We start from the raw sequence: 8,090 nt of genomic DNA, 5'->3' as shown, positions 1-8,090 counted from the left end.
TAGCCTGGGATATAGACTAACCTAAGAAGTTTGATAGTTACTTTGAAATGTTTCCAGGGGAAGGTGTGTACAAAAGGTGTGTGTGTAAAAGAAATACTAAAAGTTGAACTATTTTGTTGAAATATTTTGTGTAGTTAAAGTGTAAGTTAAACGATTCTAGACAAAACCAAAAATACTCTCTAAAAAACTGTAAAAGCGGTACTTAAAAGCTACTAAAATTAAAATCTGTATCTTTTGCAGACTTGGCTTGAATTTTTTTTACCAACCTTAGAAAGGTGGTTTATATGCATTTCGTGTTCCCTCAGTTTAAGCGGCGTTGTGTCATCTACTGCTTAAATTAAGCGATGTAAAATAGATGTCTCAGCCTACGTCTGAAAAAATTGTCTTAAATTAGCAACCTGTTTATCTAGTTTCTCATATATGCCCATAAGCTCTCTTCCCCCTAGATACTACGGTAATTCATTTTTGTTCACTTTATAACACCAAATGAATGCACGGAACGGGCGTACGTATTTAATGTCTTAAACAAATGTTTCATCATCATCAACTAGCCTCTAACGTCCACTGCTGAACATAGGCCTCTCGCATGCTTTTCCACTTAGTCTAATTTTGCGCCATCTGAATCCATTTTGTAGTCCATCTCGTTGGGGGTCGACTTCTATTTCTGTTAGCTTGTATTCGGGGTCTTCATTCCAAAATTCTTTTTGTCCACCGGACCTACCCAGTTCCACTTTAATGTTGTTATCCTTTTAATAACGTCTGCTACTCCTGACTTTTGCGTATAGTAGCATTGGGTATTCAATCACGTAGAGAAATCCCTAACATTATTCTCTCCATTGCCCTTTCCGCAACTTGTAGTTTACTCACTGTTGTTCTTGTGAGTGTTATGGTTTCTGCGCCATAGGTCATCACTGGCAAAATACACTGATTAAATACTTTTCTTTTCAGACACATTGGAATCTTAGACCTAAAAATATTCTTCATCTTTCCAAATACAGCCCAAGCGAGGTTTATTCTTCTTTTCAGCTCGATTGTGTGGTTGTCTCGACTTTTTCTGATCTCATGGCCCAAGTATTTATAGGAGTCAACTGGCTCAATATCTTTGTCTTCTACTGAGATGATTTTGTTGTGGACTAAATTTGTCAAAAATTGTGTTTTTGAAAAATTAATTTTAAGGCCAACTCTTTTTGTGGAAGTATGGAGTCCTTGGAGCATTATCTGTGCCTGATCAAAGCTGTCTGCAATAAGAACGATATTATCTGCAAATTTAAGGTTATTTAAAAATTTTCCATCTACATTGTTGCCCTTTTCGTTCCAATCTATTGTTTTACAAGCGTATTCTAGCAAAGTTGTAAATAATTTAGGAGACATGTTGTTCCCTTGCCGAACGCCTCTTTCAATACGAAAGGTCCCATTATCTTCATTAAATCTTACACAGGCTGTAGCATGATGATAGATGTTTCTGATGAGGGATATGTATTGGTGATCTATTCTACATTGTGTTAGAGCTTGGAGCATTTCACTTTGATTGACCGTATCAAATGCTTTTTCAAAGTCGACAAAGAAGTATCAGGGGTTATATTAGTATAGGGTCAGTATTATATTCAATGGTTTTTTCAATCAACGACATAGGTTTGCAAATGATCATTTGTTCCGTATCCAGCTCTAAATCCTTCTTGCTCGCAAGGTTGATAGAAGTCTAGTTTTGATGTCAACCTATTAGTTATTATCTTCATAAACAACTTATAAACGTGAGATAACAAGCTAATAGGTCTATAGTTCTTTAGCTCTGTTATATCTCCCGTTTTGTACATGACTACTATAACAGCTTTATTCCACTGAGAATGTCTAACCTCTTTTGAAAGGCATAAGTTATATAATTGTGTGAATGCTTTCAATACTATCTTTCCTCCTGCTTTAACTGCCTCAATAACGATTTGGTCATCACCAGCTGCTTTATTGTTTTTCATTCCATTTTACTGACTTTGAGACTTCTTCGATAGTTATTTCTGGGATATCCTCTGAACCCACATTCTGGACTTTTCTCAACTTGGTGCCGTCTTTCTTACCCCTTTCTTTATATAATTTTATGTAAAATTTTTCAACTACCTTAATTATCTTATCTTTATCTGTTACCAATTTTCCATTTCGATCTGCAAGCTCAACAATATTCTTCTTACCTAGAGCTTGACATTTCTTCAGCACCTTTAAACTTTTATTTTCCTCGACAACTGTTGTAATCTTTTTTGTGTTATATTGTCGTACGTCCTTTCTCACTGCTTCATTAATATCTTTATTAAGTTGTTGTAGTATGCGTGCATTAGTATGGTTTTTGTTCTTAAGTTCTCTTCGTGTCTCCATAAGTCTTTTTGTCTCTTGACTGATTTTTTCCTCCTTATCTCTCCTAGGATTTGTATTGGACTTTTTCTCTGCGTTCTTAATAGCTTTTATTAAATTATCATTTAAGGTTTCGACATCCATAACGTCTATATTTGTTGTCTCTAGACATCTCAGAATTTCCTCTTCGAAGGACATGGTGTTCTCATTTGGATTCCATCCTATTGAGTGTTTTTGTTATCATTTTGTATCTTTGTTTTTGGAGATTTAGCACGATTTTCGATCTTACCATTCTATGATCACTTCCCACTGAACAGCTATTAAGAACTGTTACATCATGGACCATGTCTGTGTTGTTGGTTAAGACAAAATCAATTTTATTTTTGGTGAAATTTTAAATGTTTACTATTAAGATAAATATAACCGATTTAGCAGTATTACTCTTAAAATTGTTATTTTTATTAATCTTATTAAAGGTTGTGCTCTTTTACTAGGAAAAAAAGTTACATAACTCTCCCTTTTTTTTTATTTTTCTAAGTTACTAACAAGTTTATTATAATTTAATCAAACTAGAATATTTATTTTTACATTATAGAGACATTTTTTGTAACAAAATTTCATATGTTTTAAATATATTTTTCTCTATGCTTAAATAGCTATCACATGTAATTTCATAAATAAATTTGGAGTTCTAAAGCCGATATTTTTGATATATCATGATCAGGAAAACAGAATACAGTGGAAACGGGTCCACAGACAGTTTACATCAATACATTGATTGGTTAAGATGACGTAGGTATAACGAAGAGGGTAATCGCTACTGTTACACAATTTTTAACTTGTCCAACAAAATTCTGGTTTTTACATTTTAGAACTATATTTTAATGGATATTATCCAAAAATGTTACATTTTCAATTTAAATGGGGGGATTAATTTTTCTACAGGGTAAGTAATTAATATTCTTTTTGTTATTAAGTCGAAAAATATTTATTATTAGAAGTATATTAAAAAGGAGTGAATAATCATGTCAAAAATTAAAAACATATAGATTAAAAAGCCTCAATCGTGCTTTTTGATTCCAATAGAGATTCTGGATTACTTTTATATCTTTCTCGTCAATGTTAGCATTGTGTAACATGTTTATCATTGCATCGTTTTTTACGGTGGCAAACGCTTTTTCATAATCGAGGATTGTGATGAATATATCCTTTCGTTGGTCCATGCAGTTTTGTCCAAGAGTACTCAAGCAGAAAGCTGCTTCACGTCTACCCAGTCCGCTGTTGAACCCAAATTGTATCTTGTTGTTTATCTCTTCCAGCTTTCTGAACATTCTTGTGTGGAGGATGCGAAGAGATACTTTAAGCAAGTGGTTCATTAAACTGATCAGTCTGTGATCTTGATATTTTACCGCTTTTTGTGATTTAGGGATCATTATAAAGGTTGACTATACAAAAAAATAGAAGAAGATATAGATATAGATGACACCCAGTTTGGATTCAGAGGAGGACTAGGAACGAGAGAGGTCCTGTTTTGGGCCGTTGGGTAGATCAAACAAAAATATTGATTAACCAAGAGTTATATGAAGCCAAACAACTAGCCACTAACAATAAGGACAGGGAAGGATGGAGAAAAATCGTGAACAAACTGTAAAGGCCTGATGGTGTCACCACATCCCAAAAGGGATTAAGACTGAGGAGGAGCCTGGATCGCTAGTATAGTAAAAAGCACAGCCAAAAGAATACTATCGGACTGGATGAAACGTGACCAATGGTACGAACAAATGGATCTCAAACATTCGAAGGCTTTTATACATGAAGACGAGATAAGGGAAGACTTTCGATGCCCAGAGTTGGATAGGATATAGCTCAATAAATTTTGAGCAGTTTCAACATGACAAAGTGTCAACGAAGACCATAATAGATTTTAACCTAGGGATAAGCCACAATATACCTCTAAGGTCGAGTGGATGGGTGGTTAAGGGCCCACTCATATAGAAAGCATAGACATATAATACAAGATAGACTGACTGCTTCAATACAGTCGCGTTCCCCCGTACGACAGAGAAAACTGATGCAAATCAGTCTCTGCATCTCTAATGGCCGTCTAATAGGCCGGGTTTATCGATCACGTGACCTTCTCATGGGTCATTTAGATCACGTGGTCGATAAACCTGGCAAATTAGAAAGAGATGGACGGATGCTTTGCGTTAGTTTTCTCTGTCGCACTGGGGGAACGGGCTATTATTGCAACGATCAGTCTATCTTGTATTATATGTCTATGATTAAACGTTGCCTAACCCAACATAAGATTTCTTGGTCTTGATATCCATATCGACATTATATATTTAAGATTCTTTGACCATATGTTTTAAATAGTTTTTGTTGAGTTGTTGTTTCCTGAAACCGTCCGTTTTAGGAAACATTCCTGCTAATGACAACAAATGGATACGACGTAAATTGCATGATGCAAAGAAGAAAAATTTCTACAAAATGATAAAATACATTAAAACTGGGTACCAGGGACGAATGATTAATGTAAAAGATAAGGAAGGAAACCTGATAGTGGACGAAGATCAAATATGCGAAAGATGGAAAGAATATTTCGGAAGAGCTACTAAATGGCGGAGTGACTACTGAAGCAAATTATAATGTTCCTAAACCACAAATAATAGTAGAAGAAATACCAAAGCTCACAAGAGAAAAAATTGGAGAAATAATAAAAGATTTGAAAAATCAAAAAGCTGCGTGGAATGCAGTATTGTGGCAGAGAACTTAAAATATGGAAGAGTGGCTTAACTTTACAGCTATCGTGAGCTGATAGTAGAAGTGTGGGATGTCGAAGAAATGCTCCAAGACTGGAACAAGTCTATTATAATGCCTATACATAAAAAGGGAAATAGATCTGAATGCGCAAACTATAGAGGAATATTCTTGTTGGAGGTAATATTCAAAGTGCTTGCCATACTAATTAAAAACGATTAGAAATATATGTGGAGAAAAATCTAGGGAAGTATCAGGGAGGATTTCGCAAGAAAGTATTAACAACTGATCAAATTTTTATGCTAAAACAAATCATAATGAATAGACGTCTACGATACAATAGACAGAAACAAATTAATAAAAACGCTAAAAAAGCAACCCAAGTGTCAAAAAAATAGTAAGATTGGTAAAAATGACAATTAGAAAAACCATTTTTGCTGTGAAATCCAATGGTATAGTCTCAGAAGAATTCTAAGTGCACAAAGCTGTTCGCCAAGAAGACCGTTGTCTATTCAATATAGTTCTGGAAAAAAATTTAAGGGTTAGTGGGATGCATAGGTCCAGCACTCTTTTCTACAAAGAGCACCAATGCTTAGCGTACGCTGATGATGTGGTACTATTCTATATTATATTTCTATGCTATTCTTATAATTATTGCTTGTTCCACTGATCCTTAAGTTACTCTCCATTTTTCTGCTGACAGAGCAAAACCATAGTTTTGGATCTTCTGGATTTCAAAATGTGATTTAATTAGGTATATCGTATTCTACGTATACCCTGGCTTGACTGGTTTATTCTACTAATACGGAAGTCCTGCGCAGAATAGGGAATGAATGTAAAATATTCTAATCACAATCAAAACTCAAAAGTTTTTTGTAAAATGGATATATAGTGGCTCTACTTAATATCGATTCTCAAATAACACAATAATTGAAATTTATCTTAAACACGTTACTTCAAGGACAAATCAATGTTCTAATCGAAACATTTGAGATATTTTTAATGATTCTAATGCAATATGATGTTATGATAACATCCAAAATAAAAATTTGTTGATTATAATTAATACGTATTTTATAAGTGTCGGATACCTTGTTATTTTTACTGATGCGCTTAGCTTGAAGATAAAATATTTGTAATTTATTGTGATTGTCCAACTATTTTAGGTATAAATAGATAAGATAATTATGTAAAAGAGTCAAAAATTTTATCTAAAGGCCACTAAAATAATTTTAGAAACACGCAAAAAGTATATAAAAAATATATATTATTATATTATGCTTTGCAAGATATTATGCTTTGTAATTTCTGAACATATTGTTAGGTTTTGCTGTGGATTTAAGGATTAAGTGAAGTAGACGTGGTAAAACTAAAAAAAAAATTAATAATATCATAAATCTATTCTAATACATTAATGATTTTCGATTATAATTCTCACGGATACCGCTTTATAACACTTCGCTAATCTAATAAAACTTATTCATCAAAGGCCGACTTAGTGGCTTATATATAAAAACGTCTGCTCTAGAAATATCTAGCAGGTGATCAAGCGCCAAAAATTCGACATTCTCGAACATTACTGATAAAAAGTAATTCAGCTTCTCGAATTACTCTTATGCCAGGGCTAGAATTACGGGCGTTAGGACTCATAACAATATTTTTTTATACCGTGTGTATAGCTTCCTAGCACGTTCCACGTACTTATCTGTATTTACACCCTGTCATAATTTTATTATCGTATATCCATTTCCATTTTCTTTTTAATAGTCATTTTCTTTATCTCTGCCTAGGCTTTTTTAGTTTTTGACTTGGATGGTAATACCAAAGAAGATAGACGCTTATAGACGCTTATAGAAGCTTATAGAAGCGTCTATATTCTTTGGTAATACCTTAGGGAGGAATCAGACTGCTCAAACAGACCGACCGTCCACGATCGACCAACATTACGAGTCTATGAAAATGTACGCGCAATGTCAGACTGGTGGACCGTCCATCACTTACAGCGACCGACCGCGATCGTCCAGTTTTGAAATTCGGACTTCTTGCAATTTTTGATAGTTGGTCGATGAATATGGAGCATTTCGCATTCATTTATACTGTTCTAAGCAATGACATTGACCATTGACATTTAAAAATTTGTAATTAACCTATAAAATTTGGTTATGCTATAATAATTTTGAAATTTAATAGAATGGGATATAACACAAAGAATTCTCCTTATTGGTGTCTTTTTAAAAAAATGTCACGCACAAACTGTCCCCTATGCCTACGAAGACGTCTTGAAATAAATAAGTGATAAACAATTTATCAGTAGAATTCTCGCTGCTAATTCTATTCACAATTCAATTTTCTACAAAAAGCCTGGTAAAATAATATTACAAAAATGTAGTTATATTGCTACAGCTTCCTGACATTTTGAAGTGGTTTTGATGGTCGGTCGATGGAACATGAACCAGTAATGTGAGTTTAAAAATAAAAATACAAAAGTTGGTTGATCGCCGTTGGACGGTTGGTCGTGGTCGGTCGATCAGTCTGATGCCTACCTTATACTCATTTCCTTCGCTGTTCTGGAGACATAGCAACGCTGTAAAAGTTTTAAGCCTTAACATTTTAACCCCCACGTGAACGAACATACGATTCACGACCGAAAGAGCTGCCTATGTTTGCGCTTCACTACCTTTTTCACTTTGCTGTCCCAAACAGTCCTTCCAACATTTCTTATCAACAAAATAAATTAAAAACAATCTACATTATTTTTCACATTTATGAACTTAACATGTTAAAAAATAGAAACATGTCAAAAATAAAGTTTTATGCATTTTTTATAAGAAAACTTAGACTTTTAGTTTTAGTTTATACTTTTTAGTTTATCAGACAAATCAATGTTATAATCGCAAATAAGGGTGGGTTCTTCCGTTTTCTCACTTCATCCTGCAATTTGCTTTGTACTTGCCACTTTAGAACAACCACTCCATTATGTACTCTTGCAATAA

Source organism: Diabrotica undecimpunctata, chromosome 3, assembly GCF_040954645.1.
Source record: "Diabrotica undecimpunctata isolate CICGRU chromosome 3, icDiaUnde3, whole genome shotgun sequence".
Lineage (NCBI taxonomy): Eukaryota > Metazoa > Arthropoda > Insecta > Coleoptera > Chrysomelidae > Diabrotica > Diabrotica undecimpunctata.
The sequence above is the reverse complement of the archived record's forward strand: the minus strand, read 5'-3'. Positions refer to the sequence as shown.